General features: G+C 42.5%; 1 protein-coding gene and 1 pseudogene across 6 annotated transcripts in view; both read left to right on the top strand.

Moving 5' to 3' along the window:
- KHDRBS2 (KH RNA binding domain containing, signal transduction associated 2) overlaps positions 1-15533 on the top strand; it is a 769555-nt gene that overhangs the window by 385988 nt on the left and 368034 nt on the right. The window lies entirely within an intron of this gene.
- Positions 10330-11943, top strand: LOC131763499 (CAP-Gly domain-containing linker protein 3 pseudogene; annotated as a pseudogene).

The raw sequence follows: 15533 nt of genomic DNA, 5'->3' as shown, positions 1-15533 counted from the left end.
AATCCTTTTTTAATAGAAAAAAATAAAAGAACAGTGGAAAAAGTGAAAGAATAAACACCATCCTATTTTTTTAACCTTCAGGAGGGTGTGCTGGAGAGATGTCATGAAAAGTTTACTAACTTTTTCATTACTTATCTTTGTATCATATTACTTTTTGTAATAAGCAAGTATTGCTTTCAAAATTTAAAAAAATTAAGAACAATTTGAAAATCCCAAGAATGTTGCCAATCAGTGTCCAATATAATTTGCTAAAATATTTACACACATATTGAAAGAAAATCAATAAGGAAGTCCACTTTAATATGTATGTAATGAAACTTGGGAAGTTTATAGAATATACTGTGATATAGAATTGCAAGAGAAGTTACTTAGTAGATAAATGATATAAGAACACTTGCAGATGGGTACAATTTAACGTTTGTTATGAAAATAAGGCACTAGAAATGGCAGGAACATTTAGAAGAAGTTCAACATATCCTCTAACTTTGACCTGTGTTGCTCACTGACCAAGTATATTACCATGTAATTTAAAGTGAGACTACTGATTTGAACTAATGAACTGATATCTTATGCTTTCCTTATTTATACATATCTTCTAAATGAATTGAATTTAAAACATTTGTCTTAAGTATTTCTTTTCTTTAAAACTTTTTGGCCTTTTAAGTTTTTTTAATATTAAAAATTATTTGATTTTAAGATGGGTAATATCCCTCCTCACACTCCCTGAATATTTGGGCTTATGTTGACATTTTATTAATTTTTGCTTTTATGGAGTGATTTACATGAGTCTTCTATTTCATCCCAAGAATTTCACTTTTCTCTTTCCAGTTACATTTCTACAGAACCTTTTTTTTTTTTTTTTTTTTTCTGTGGTACGCGGGCCTCTCACTGTTGTGGCCTCTCCCGTTGCGGAGCACAGGCTCCAGACGCGCAGGCTCAGCGGCCATGGCTCACGGGCCCAGCCGCTCCGCGGCACGTGGGATCTTCCCGGACCGGGACACGAACCCGTGTGCCCTGCATCGGCAGGCGGATTCTCAACCACTGCGCCACCAGGGAAGCCCACAAAACTTTCTTTTAAAAGTCAGCATTTTTGTTTTATTATTCTTCCATAAACCTTCATTTCATACCAATGATATTATGATCACTAAGTCTAAATATGCTCTAGCTGTAGACTTCCTAGGATTATATCTTTTCCAGATATTCAGTCAAAGCTGGCTTCAGACTTGACTGCTGGTTAAATGTACCGTACAAAAAAGGCAGCTCAACACTGATTCATGGTTCTGAATCTTCCTTAATTCATCAAATCAGGGTTTTCCTGCAACACATTTTCACCCAAGGCCTTAACCTTTCAAGGATAAATAGTCAATAGCAAGTTGTTCATATTTCATAATTTAGTATTGTCCTGAGAGTCTTTACTACTTTAGAAAAATATGGGATAAAATGTGTTCATGTACATTTAACACTTGAAGATTTCTCTTTTAATTAAAATTCTTCAAAGAAATAAAATAAGATGGATATAACAGACTTGCCTGATGATTTCAAATAGGTAATATATCAGAATTGGAGATCCTGTAATCTGCATGGGAAAAACAATAGCTAACATTTAACATGTGCTCCCTGTGTGTGAGGCATTATCTTAAGCAATTTACATATGTTTATTTAATCATCCAACCAGCCATACTGTTTTGTTTATTACTATTGTTAATTTCATTTTATCAATAAGAAAATTCATGGCCTTGAACGCTTACATTAAGCCACACAGATAATAAGCACCAATGCCTGAATCTGACCCAGGCAATGGGACCACACATTCACATTCATAATTGCTACATGACATAGTGTCTCCAGAGTTCTATACAGATTATTTTATTTTTTGCTCACAGTTTTAAAACTTAACTCTTCAGAAAATTGGCATGGCCCCTAAATTTTTTTTATCATGAAATTAAACAACCTAAATCCTACCATTGTACAGTAATGCCACAATCATGTTATATCTCCTTTAAGCTCTTGATGTCTTGTATTATTATTTTTAAGTAGGAAATTATTTTTATTCCAAGTCAAATACATAAAAATAGATTTTCTCACACTACTCTTAGAATTGTAAAAGAGGAGAGAAAGGCACTAAAGTGATATTTCACCCCCTTATCCTCTGAAACAGCCAGAGCTGGGTCCCATGTGAAAGTACTGGGTCTTACAGCTCCTGCAGACAGAGGGTAGGTCTTTTCTTCTTATCTCATACGTAAGCCAGTGACTTTCAAACTTTGGAAAGGTGTGACTATGTGGTGGTTGTTCTTTTTTAGATTTTAAGCCAGTGAACATGGCTGGAAATAATTTGAAATGAGGAAATTAGACAAAAGACTACCTTTCAGAAGGGAGACATTAATGAAAGGTCATGTTGTAGTGATGATTTTACAAATAGAAGTTATGCCCAAACTAGCCAGTTCATAAGAAATGAAAAAAAAGACCTTATGAGCTAGATGGTTTACATGAATAATTTTGACATAACAGTTTTTTATACTCACACTGTGAACTTAGATCTCATCAAGCTTTGTAAGTCAATTTCCAACATATTAACAATAACTATGCTGTCATTTATTGCCCATTTTGTTACAATGTGAGCCACTCAACCCCATTTCTCTGTGCCCTGAGACACACTTCTGTTGTTCTTGTTAACCCTTTCCTGACTCCTTTAGATGTCTTCTGTATGTTTTAAAATTTCTACACAATAACATATTTCATATGAATACCAGGCTGCTCTATGTTCTGCTTTTCCCTTTACCTGATCCTTTGCCCTCAGTTTTTTTTCTCTTTCTAATGTACACATAAAAGACACACATGGGGCTTCCCTGGTGGCGCAGTGGTTGAGAATCCGCCTGCCGATGCAGGAGACACGGGTTCGTGCCCTGGTCCGGGAAGATCCCACATGCCGCGGAGCAACTAAGCCCGTGAGCCATGGCCGCTAGGCCTGTGCGTCCGGAGCCTGTGCTCCACAACGGGAGAGGCCACAACAGTGAGAGGCCCGCATACTGAAAAAAAAAAAAAAAAAAAAAAAAAAGACACACATGCATGTAAATGTGGTTACCTAGAGGCTTACTACCTAGAGTAGTTTGAGTTTTCTTCAAATCTCCAGAAGTGGTGTCAGGTTTTCTGTTACTCCACTTAGGGGTAAGAAAATAGGTAGTAGACAGAAGAAAGTTGATTTTTGTAATATCATACAGACAGAATCCAAACTAGAGCTCAGAATGTCTGTCTTTAGGCCTAGAAAGCTGCCTATCTGATGTCTACATTTATCTAATCACTTGCTTCCCTAGTCTCAATTCCTTAGTCAGATAGCTACCAGTGACACACTTTACACACATGTCAAAAACTCAACTTCATCACTGCTACCAACAGCAGCAGCAATAATACCAGTTTAGCAACAAGGGCAGAATGATATTCTTTGACTGCCTTTTCTGTTTTCAAAACGAACACATGGATTTGGAAGGGCATCCTCCATACAGCCTGTAATAATGTATGTAGACTAAGGGACTTGGAGCTCTGATTCAGAAATCTATGCTCGTTTGATCCCAGCATGCTTAATTTCTGAGTAGGCCTAGGCTGACAGGATCTCAGACAAGAGGAAAATAAAAAAGGAGTAAGTTAACTGGGATAAAGATGAGAAATATGAGGCATTTAAAATGTTTTCTACCACTAAATTCCTGCTTGTGGTTTGCCTCACATTCATCACTTAACCTGTGAGTCTATAAATGGGGGTAATAGAACTTCCACCCTCATCACTCACTGGGGAGCCATGAATAGAACCAGACAGCCCAGACAGAGAAGGTTTTAGCAGCCTCCTACCTCTGATGAGCAAAGACATACTTATCTAGCACCAGAATTTGTTAAGCTTTCATGAGTTGTTTTAATTTGACAAAATGGTCTTTATTTCATACCATCATGCCATATCCTGGTTGCCTTTGTAAATAAACTTTAATTTTTACAGAAGTTTTAGGTTCACAACAAAAGTGAGAGGAAGGTACACAGATTTCCCATACACCTTCTGTGCCCCACCCCCCAAGCATAACCTCCCCAATTGTCACCATCCTCCACCAGATGTTACAATTAATGAACCTACATTGAAGCATCATTATCACCCAAAGTCTATAGTTTATATTAGGGCTCACTCTTGGTGGGGGATATTTTCTAAGAGTTTTGACAAAGTCATAGTGACATGTATTTCTATAGAGTCTCCCTAAAATCCATATGTTGAAATCCTAACCACCAAGGCGATGGTATTAAGAGGTAGGGGGTTTTGATGTGATTAAATCTTGAGGGTGGAGACCTCATAAAATGAAATTTGAGCCCTTATTTGAGACCTCAGAGAGATCCCTCAGCCTTCTGCCATCTGAGGACACAGAAAAAAAGAAGTTTATCTATGAACCAAGAAGTAGGCCCTCACCAGATATTGAATATGCCAGCTCTTGATCTTGGACTTAACTTATAGAACTGTGAGAAATAAATTTCTGTTGTTTATAGGCCACTCAGTATTCTGTGATAGCAGCCTGAATGACTAAGACATGTATCCACCATTATTGTATCATACAGAACAGTTTCACTGCCCTAAAAATCCTCCGTGCTCCACCTATTCATCCATCCCTCCCCCCTGCCCTTGGCTACCATTGCTTCTTTTACTGTCTCCATAGTTTTACCTTTTTCAGAATGTCATATAATTGGAATCATATACTTCTATTTAGATTGGTTTGTCTCACTTAGTAATATATATTTAAGTTTACTCCATGTCTATTCATGGCTTAATAGCTCACAGTTTTTAATCACTGAATAATATTCGACTGTCAGGATATACCAGTTTATTTACCTATTCACCCACTGAAGGACTTCTTTGTTGCCTCCACATTTTGGTAATTATGAATACAACTTCTCTAAACATTCGTACTAATTTTCAACCTCTTTGGGTAAATACTAAGGAGCATGATTGCTGGATTGTACGATGAGTATATTTAGTTTTGTAAGGTACTACCGAACTGTCTTCTGAAGTGGCTGTACCATATTTTGCATTCCCACCAACAATAAATAAGAGTTTCTGCTGCTTCATAGCCTTGCTATCATTTGGTGTTGTCAGTGTTTTGAATTTTTGCCTTTCTAATCGGTGTGTGGTCATATCTCATTATTTTAATTTCCATTTGCTTAATGGCACAGATTGTTGATCACCTTTTCATATGCTTCTTTGCAACCTGTATATTTTCTTTTGTGTGGTGTCTTTCATATATTTTGTCCATTTTTTAATCAAGTTGTTCATTTTCCACAAGTTGGATTGCAACTACCTATTCATTTTCCAGAAGTGAAAACAAGGCCAGGAATGACTTGTTCAAAGGGACAAAAACTAGTTAAAAGCAAAAGTTGAATTCTTCCCTGATTCAACCTTTCTTGTCTCACGTCTGGACTGCTATGAAAGATCTTACCGTGATCATGTTTTAGTAGAACAACTAAGTAGCATACTCCTGACTCTGATCCCTTGTCCACATACCTGAGTGTCTCTCCAAAGCCGATGCTTGGTGAGGTCATTCTGTGAGCGCTCACTGTCTTGAGAACACAAGTCCTGCGTCCCAATCTGCATTCCATCCACACACTGTCTACTGTCCACCTCAAACATGATGCTTTAGGAAAACTGGATTATAAGCTGTTCCCTAACCCTATCAATTTTCTGTCATGGCTTCATCACTTTATACATCACTTTATACATGGAAATCTTCTTGGATTGTTCTCTTTCACCTCAAGCTAACAAATTTCTACCTCTCCCTTTTTTTTTTTTTTTTTTTTTTTTCTGTACGCGGACCTCTCACTGCTGTTGCCTCCCCCCTTTGTGGAGCACAGGCTCCGGACGCGCAGGCTCAGTGGCCATGGCTCACGGGCCCCGCCGCTCCGCGTCATGTGGGATCTTCCCAGACCGGGGCACGAACCCGTGTCCCTTACATCGGCAGGCGGACTCTCAACCACTGCGTCACCAGGGAAGCCCTCTACCTCTCCATTTTTGCTCCCTAGGTACCTTCATGTAAAGGTATTTATTTTACTTTTTATGATTGTCTTTGTCTTTTGTCTTTTAAAATTTTTTCTTAAGCAGGGTGCTTTCCTTTTTAAGAACAGAGACAAGGAAACTCACATTCACTATCTTTCCCATCTCAGTGACGACACCACGATTAAATCCTTTGCACAGTCAGAAATCTAGGCATCACCCTTGAGTCCATTTTCACTCTCCTCCCCTCTCACAGTGGCAGCACAGACGACAGCACTGGTACGTGCACTGCTCAACACTGTCCCAACCCTGTCCCGTTTCCAGTCTAGTTCCATTTCAATCTATTTTCCTTATTATGTCCCTAATATTCCCTTTAAGATATAAAACTGGTTATTTCACTGTCCAGATAAATACCACCTAGGCCTTCTATTATGTTTAGAATAAAGCCAAGAAGAACCACTATGATTCAGCCCCTGCCTGCTTATCTGACCTAATATCACCCTCTCTGCTGTTCACTAAAGTCATAATATATATGCACTAACATTGACTCTGTCCCTTAAAAAGGCTCAACTCCTTCCTGGATCATTGCCTTATGTTCCAGCTCCTGGAAGACCAGTGCTCCAGGCTCCTTCTCATTCAGATTTCAGTCCTTTGTTACCTCTTCAGAAAGACTGTGGCTGACGTCCCCTGTAAACCTGCTTCCCCAGACCCTCAGTGCTGTTGCCCTGATTCCTTTCTTCATAGCATATTACTTTCTGAAATGAGCTTGTTTATTCCTCTCTTTGCTTTTTTTTTTTTTTTTTTGATCTTTTTCCCCACATTAGTATCTAAGTTCAATGAGGGCTATCTTGTTTATTCTTAGAACCTGGAACAAATATATAACAAATAAGCATATTTGATTATTTAATCTATATAATGTTAACATATTTAATAATAATCTATTTCTTCACCAAGAAAAGCAGTAAGAGAGTGCCAAATGCTCCCTTCCTGTCCCTGGCCATGTTATGTTTGTACAGTTTCAGTAGAAACAACCACCTTCTGTCCCCAGCACTGAATGCTATGAGCCTTGCTGGTACTCTGGATCTTTAGAACAAAGTAAAAAGCCCATTTTCAGGCAAAGGACATGAGTGCTGTAGATAGTATCCAAATGTTGCCTGACCCTCCATTTCATAGGTACTAAAGGAAAACTGAAGTTCCTTTGGCTGATCTCCACCTCTTGAGAGCCTGCAATTTCTCTCATTGGCATAAAAACAAATCAAAGGGTAACCTTCATCACAGAGAACAGACTTAATGCTAATGGATCCTAGAGCATGTTCTTATAGAACAATTAAATGTTTACCTTCTCCCAACCAGCATTTGCAGAATAAATGTTTTAAATGAGTGGTGAAGGGGGCTGGGGAAAGATTATGACCTGAATGCCAATTCTTGATACTACTAGGTTGGCTAAAAGTTCGTTTGGGTTTTTCCCTGAGATGTTATGGAAAAAACCCGAATGAACTTTTTGGCCAACCCAATGCTTCTTCCATGTCTTTGATGAAAGTACTTGACAGACACAAGCATCTTGGTAGGGAGGCTGAAGGGTCTTAAACTACCTGATGTTGGACGTGATGCCAAGGAAGCAGGCATTACTTTCAACCTTTGAGATGCAGCGTTAGGGAGGGTGGAAATCCAAGCCCTGAAAGGAGCCTTAGAAAAGGACCATCAATGCCCTGATGGCTGAGATGATCTGGTGGCTTCCTGCAGTGAATCCCTTCAGCAACATGCAGAATTGGATTGACTCTGACTACTCGCTGTGTATGTTCATTTTGTGGAAGAAGGAGAGAGGGGTTGCCTGATGCAGTTGTCTCTAGTGCCCTTGAGGATAGCTATACAGATGTCCTGTGGGATTAATTCCTGGGGGAAGCCTGAGAACAGAGACATGTCCCATTCCCCCTTCAGAGGGTCAGCCCAGCCTGCCACCCCCTGCATGCCCACCAGAGCAATCCAAGTCTTCCTTGCTTAGAGGTTTGTCCCTGACAAAGAGCCTCCAGCACAAGAACTTTTTGAATGCTGAAAAAAATCCACCTTGCAGATAGGCAAACACCATTTACCATCCATTTGAAAGACCTTACCAAATTGAGAAAGGGAAACTCAGCTGAACAATCAAACAGGCAGTTCCCGTTGAGGCAAAAACATGAAGCAAGGAATGGAATAAAGGACAGCACCCAGGTCTTCAAACTCTAAACCTGTGTTCTTTCACTTTGTAATTCTGATTTATTTCAGGAGGCTGCTTAGAAACTTTCACATCATATTTTGACATATTTGTTTCAAATACGTCTTTTACTGTATTGCACTCATACACCACAACAAGTCCATTTCTTCAGTTACTGACCATGGAACTAAAGTTTTTTTTTTTTTTTTAAATCAACTGTGTCTTCTTTTCCTTTCTTAATAATTCAGTAGCTGGAATTTTCACTCAGCATCCTTCACCGTAGCTGGATACTCTCATTCCAGCTCACCTTTGCTCATCTTCTGTGCCAGATTCACCTTTCCCATCTGGCAAACAATTCTGCTCGCCTCTAATACACTGTTTGAAAAAGTAGCACTTTAATTATGCTTAAGGACTACTCTATTCTAATATGATTAAATATTCAGAAAGAATATTATGCAAAGAGTTTTTGTGATTATAATGGAGGTAGCTAGAAGCTGCAAGCCCAGTAAAAGTATAACATTTTTTCAAAAGGCAGGCAAAGCCTATTTTATACTCTTCTCAAATAACTTTTAAAAAATTATCATGACTGAGTGGGCTGTTGTTTCCTGACTAAAAGATAACTCAGAAGAAATCATCACAGCATTTTCATTTGGGAGAAAATAAAGGAGAACTTCTAGGAGAGATTTTCTCATGAGATATTTACATAGCTCTCCTCAGTTAATACTTTTTTTTCACTTTAGAGTTCAACTTTTTTTAATAAAACAAAATTTTAAAGTAGCAGCCACAAAAACAAAAACCTACTGAATGGGAGAAAATATTTGCAAATGATATGACAAATAAGGGGTTAATATCCAAAATATTTAAACAACTCATACAACTCTACATCAAGAAAACAAACAACCAGATTAAAAAATGAGCAGAAGAACTGAATAGACATTTTTCCAAAGAAGACATACAGATGGTCAACAGGCGCATGAAAAGATAGTCAACATCATTCATCTTCAGGGAAATGCAAATCAAAACCACTATGAGATATCACCTCACACCTGTCAGAATGGCTATCATCAGAAAGAACACAAATAACAAATGTTGGCAATGATGTGGAGAAAAGGGAACCCTTGTACACTGTTGGTGGAAATGTAAATTGGTGCAGTCACTGTGGAAAAAACAGTATGGAGGTTTCTCAAAAAACTAAAAATAGAGCTACCATGTGATCTAGTAAGTCCACTCCTGGGCACATATCCAAAAGTAACAAAAGCACTAGTTGAAAATATACATGCAACGTGGATGGACTTGGACAGTATTGCGTTTAGTGAAATAAGTCAGACAGAGAAAGACAAATACTGTATTATATCACTTATATGCAGAATATAAAAATAAAACAAACTAGTAAATATAACAAAAGAGTAGCAGCCACTAAAACATTAGCATAACATTGGCAATAAACAACTTTTTAAACCAACCGAAGGAATCAAAGTTGAATTGGGTGAACAGTGACTCAGAGGGTTTTGGTTTTTGGTTTTTTTTTTTTTTTGCGGTACGCAGGCCTCTCACTGTTGTGGCCTGTCCCATTGTGGAGCACAGGCTTTGGACGCGCAGGCTCAGCGGCCATGGCTCACGGGCCCAGCTGCAACGCGGCATGTGGGATCCTCCTGGACCAGGGCACGAACCCGTGTCCCCTGCATTGGCAGGAGGAATCTTAACCACTGCACCACCAGGGAAGCCCTCAGAGGGTTTTAAGAAGGCCTCTGTCCTTGCCCAGGTATGTTGCTGAAAGTTGCTTGCTCTAACATTTCCTGAACAAGTATAGAGACGCAGTATCTACACTCACTTATGCTCCACCGGTTCAGGGCTTTTCTGTACTGTGTCCTCAGCACTTACCTCAGTGCCTGGCACTACTTGCTGCTCAAAAATACATTGAATAGCCCTCTCCACCTCATCTCCCATCTGCATCTGTGCCTCGCCCCCTTCTCTCAGTCTCTTTCTTCCCCATCACTTCCCCAGACACTGACACCCAGTTACTCCAGTTTCCCTGATTTCAACTTTAGTCTTCAGCCCCATTCACCCGAGGATTTCCCTGAAGGCCACCCCCAACTCTGCACCTGCCCCCTTAGGGCCACTATGGACCATGACTAAGACAGATCCCACCCCCATGGCCCCACCGCTCAGGGCAGGGGAAGAAGACAAGGAGGACAATGAGCCTGTCCCAGAGCCCCCCAACCCCACCCAGGAGCGCTGGCAGAAGCCTATTCCTCAGCACCAGCCCCCCACCCCCAGGACTACACCTTCACCTTCTTTGACCCCAACGACCCTGCCTTTCAAGAGATTCTGTATGACCCGCAGACCACCATCGCTGAGCTGTTCGCCATTGTGCAGTGGGTGCCCCAAGTCCAGTACAAGATCGATGTCATTGGCAATGAGATTCTGCTACGAGGCTGCCATGTGATGGGCTGACCTAACATGATACTGCTCCATTATACGCGCAAGGCTGGGGCCCACAGAGTCGAGTTCCCCGCGGCGGCTGTGCGCCTCTTGCAGCAGCTGCTGGCGCTGGGCGCAGACGCGACCCTGCGCAGCTGCTGGGCCAACATGAACATGCTTCACTACTCAGCCTATTTCGACTTGCCCGGTCTCATGCACATGCTACTGAAGGGTGTATGGCCCCGAGTGGTGAGCTCCAAGTACAGTGACTTCAGCCACGGCTCAGCCCTGCACGTTGCTGCTTCCAGCCCACTCCTGGGTGCGGCCAAGTAATTTGCTGGAACATGGTGCCAACCCGGCGCTTCGGAACCGAAAGGGACCCGTGCCAGTGGAGGTGGTCCCAGAGGAGTTGTCCCATGGACATATCCCTGGACAAGGCCGAGGGGCTCTGGTGGCCAAAGAGCTGTGGACGCTACTGGAGGAGGCTGTGCCGCTCTCCTGCACCCTCCCTAGGGTCACGCTACCTAACTATGACAACGTCCCAGGCAATGCCATGCTCAGCACACTGGGCCTGCAGCTGGGAGACTGCGTGCTACTGGATGACCAGAAGACCCGCAGCTGTTGTTCTGCGGGAGCTCAGAGCTCGCCAATGGCCAGTGGGTGGGCATGCAGCTTGATGAACCTGAGGGCAAGAATGATGGCAGTGTTGGGTGTGTCTGGTACTTCATCTGCCCTCCCAAGCAGGGTCTCTTTGCCTCTTTGTCCAAGATCTCCAAGGCAGTGGGCACACCTTCCTCATCCGTCACCTCCACACCTCGGACTCACTGGATGGACTTCTTCCAAGTCACTGGCAAAGACCGCAGGGAACACAAAGGTAAGAATAGGCCCCCATCAGCCCTGACTCTGGGTGGCCTGCAGCAGCGTGAGGGAGTCAAGGCTGAGGTTGGGGACCAAGTCCTCATCACAGGCCAGAAGCAAGGAATTGGGCGCTTCTGCGGGAAGCCAGACTTTGTCCCAGGTTACTGGTATGGCATCCAGCTAGACCATCAGCAAGCATGATGACTCTGTCTTCGGTGTCTGGTACTTCACCTGCCCCCCTCGGCATGGAGTCTTTGCATCAGCATCTGGAATTCAGAGGATTAGTAGATCCACTGACCCCCCTGGGGACAGTGTCGGAGCCAAAAGTGACTCAAGTGACAATGATACAGACCAAAACACCTTCACAACAGTCTGGACTCCAAAGGACATCGCATCAGAGAGCTCCATCTCCAGGTTTCTCTTCTGCTGCTGGTTTCCCTGGATGCTGAGGGCGGAGATGTAGTCTTAGAGGCTCTGGACATTCCACAGAGACACAGAACCCCCTCTAGCATCTCCTGACACAAGGAGCCCCCTAGTCATTGAGATAGTGTTTCCCAGTAACGTATCCAGACGAGAGACCACATTAGCCAGCCTTCGATCACTAAGGCCCCATTATTAACAGATTTCCCCGTGATAACCCCCCAAATATAGACCCTATGTTACCCAGAAAGAGATTCCTTGAGTGTAGTACCTTTAGGCTAGTCCCAACCCCTAAAATCAGACTACCCGATAACAGAATTCCACATCACCCCAAATCATGGTAACTTTCTCTACATAATGCTCTATAGCAGAATATTCCTGAGTCACTGGTTCAGAACCCTTCCCTATTAACAAAGATTCCCCCCCGCCCCCATCAAGTCCCCTTGAAAGAAACACCTCCAGAGCAACAGAGTAACAGACTCACATTTAACTTCAGTCCCCTCAAGATATTTTGACCCCCACGGTCACCCCCAAACCCTTACACTGCAATCAGAGACTCCCTCCATTAACAAAACCCCCTGCCCTTACCCCTCAAGAAGAGACCTACATTAACCAGCCCTCTGTCATCTCCAATTTACAGGCACCAAAACAGTCCTGGAAGTGCTAATTACAGGGCTGCCAAGTCTTCCTGTCCTCTGCATCCTCAAGAAACCCCCAGTACCTTGTATGAAGCCCACCCCATGCAGCCCACAGCACCTGTGCTGAACAGGCTCCCAGAAAATTCTCTATTTTTTAATTAATTATTTCCCCCTTTGTGGGACCCCAAAATTTGGAGGCCTCATTCTGGGACTCTGAGGATCCCAAACCCCAGAGTACATGTCCCAGACTTTCCTGTGTCCCCAAGTCCTACAGCCCCTAGGAGGCTCCAAAACCCTAACTCCCAGGACCCCCAAATCATGGAAACCCCAAATCCCCCAGGAATCCCAAATTTAAAAAATCCAATCCTCTAGGAAACCCCAGTCATGGAGGTCCTTGTGCCTGGGATGGAGGAGACTGTGGTCCAGATATGCATCCCGGGCCCCCGGGGCACCTCAATTCCTATTGGTAGGCACTAGGGGACAACAAACAGGAATTCTCATCCCTGGAAACCAGCGGACTTCAGTGTCCTGAGTCCATGGATCTTTAGACACCAAAATTCCAAGAGCCCCAGACACAATGCCCCAGATCTTCAAGCTTACATCTCTAATACATGAGAGGCACCAAGGCCTTGATGGGATCCCAAATCCTGGACCCCCCATTTCAATGTACATTCTGGTCACAGGTCCAAAACACCAAACATAAGTTACTAGCCCTGAAGGACCTCACAGCACCCTGGCCAGACTAAGAGCCTGATGGAGATCCTGAAGACCTAGAGGGTCCAAGGCAGACCCTGAAACCAAGGACAGCTCATGACTGTCCCTTCACTGCATGTCTCCAAACTCAGCATGACCCCTACTCCCTTCAATAGAGACTTTTCTGTGGCAAAAAATAAATAAATAACACACATTTAATGAGTAAATAGGGCTTCCCTGGTGGCACAGTGGTTGAGAATCTGCCTGCTAATGCAGGTGACACGGGCTCGAGCCCTGGTCTGGGAGGGTCCCACATGCCACGGAGCAACTAGGCCCGTGAGCCACAACTACGGAGCCTGAGCATCTGGAGCCTGTGTTCCGCAACAAGAGAGGCCACGATAGTGAGAGGCCCGCGCACCGCGATGAAGAGTGGCCCCTGCTTGCCACAACTAGAGAAAACCCTCGCACAGAAACGAAGTTGCAACACAGCAAAAATAAATAAATAAACTCCTGCCCCCAACATCTTAAAAAATAATAATAAGTAAATGGATGATTTATTTTAAGGAAACTTCTTTAGGCACTTTTAAAAACTCCAGCTGGTTAGATGCTTTGCTATCTTGAATATATAAATTTTTCATGTCCAGGGAAGGACTGGAATTGCAAGATTATTGATAAAAATCACCCATGTAGTCCATGTTCTATCAACCTTACTCATGCGCAGAATTTGCACTCTCCTTTAAACATATCCTTATCATGATGATTTCTTTGTTAAGAATTTGGGCCCCTTAGGTCAATGTATCAGTACCAATAACTATCATCAGTTCTGTGTTAACCAAGAGTTCATTTTTCATACTTGTAAATTAAGGTATATATTATATGCCGAAGTATTAAAGTAAGTCCCCTACATATGAACCAGTTCCACTCTGAGAGTGTAAGTCCGATTTGTTTATAAGTCCAATAAATTTAGCCTAGGTACCCAACTAGCACAGTCAGCTATATAGTATTGTACTGTGACAGGTTTATAATACTTTGACACAAATAATATGTAAACAAACAAACATAAAATAAAACATTTTCAATCTTAAAGTATAGTACCTTGAAAAGTTCAGTAGATAGTACAATAGCTGGCATACAGAGGCTGGCATCCAGTGAAAAGGCAAGAAGAGTTACTGACTGGAGGGAGAGGAGGTGGGGGATGGTAGAGCTGAAGGCTCATCAGCAATAGGAGATGGAAGGCAAGCTGCAATTTCACTCATGGCTGAGGTTGATGGCACAGGTTCTGGTTCCTTGCTGGATTCAACTCTATTTGCCCCTTGAAAAAATGATGTAATGATAGTAGTACCTATCACTGGGTAGTAGCTCTTTTTTTCTCCTCATAGATGTCACTGTAGCACTGGATCGCGTTCTGAATGGCAGCTGCAACCTTCGTGTACCATTCTATGTTCAGGTCCTGCGCCTCAAAAACTAACAGTGCCTCCTCAAATAAAGAAAACCCCCTTGCCATTTCCTGTGTTGTGAATCTCTTCAGTTCTTTGGTTATTTCTTCTACCTGTTGTCTCTCTTCATCCTTTCTGTCGACCTCCAATTCCATCAGGTCTTCATTAGTAACCTCCTCATGTTGCACAGCAAGGAGTTCAGTGAAGTCATCCTCCTGCAGATCTAGCTCCAGCTTCTCACTGAGGGTCACTGAATTGCTGAAGACCTCTTTGGAAGCCTTATCCACCTTCTCAAATCCACGATAATCATGAACAAACTGTGGTCAAATGTTCTTCCAAACCCCATTCATGGTGATGACTGTAACCTCACGCCAAGCAAAGTCAAGGTGTTTTATGGCCTTGTAGATGTTATAGTCCTTCCAAAATTGTTGAAGGTTGTTCCTGATTCACCACTCGCCTTTACTGCCTGACAAAAAGTGTGATGTAAATAATATTTCTTGAAAGTCACTCTAACTCCCTGGTCCATAGTTGGATGAGCGATGTAGTATTAGGTGGCAGATGCACTACTTTGACATTGGAATGAAAGTCGTCCATGAATGGGGGGAGGTGGCCCGGAGCACTGTCAAGCAGCAAAAGAATGTGGAATGGGACATCTTTCTCCAAGCAATATTTCTCTACCTCCAGGATAAATTGGTGGAAAAACCAGTCCTGGAAAATGGCCTGTGTAACCCAGGCTTTGGGGTTACTCTTCCACACAACAGGAAGAGAGCCATTGGGTATGTTTTTAAGGGCTCTTGGGTTCTCTGAATGGTAAACTAAAAGATGCTTCAGCTTCATATCGCCAGAAGCATTGCCACCAAACAACA

The sequence above is a fragment of the Kogia breviceps genome, chromosome 10 (assembly GCF_026419965.1).
Source record: "Kogia breviceps isolate mKogBre1 chromosome 10, mKogBre1 haplotype 1, whole genome shotgun sequence".
NCBI lineage: Eukaryota > Metazoa > Chordata > Mammalia > Artiodactyla > Physeteridae > Kogia > Kogia breviceps.
Note: the sequence above shows the minus strand (reverse complement) of the source record. Positions and strands in the feature narration are given on the sequence as shown.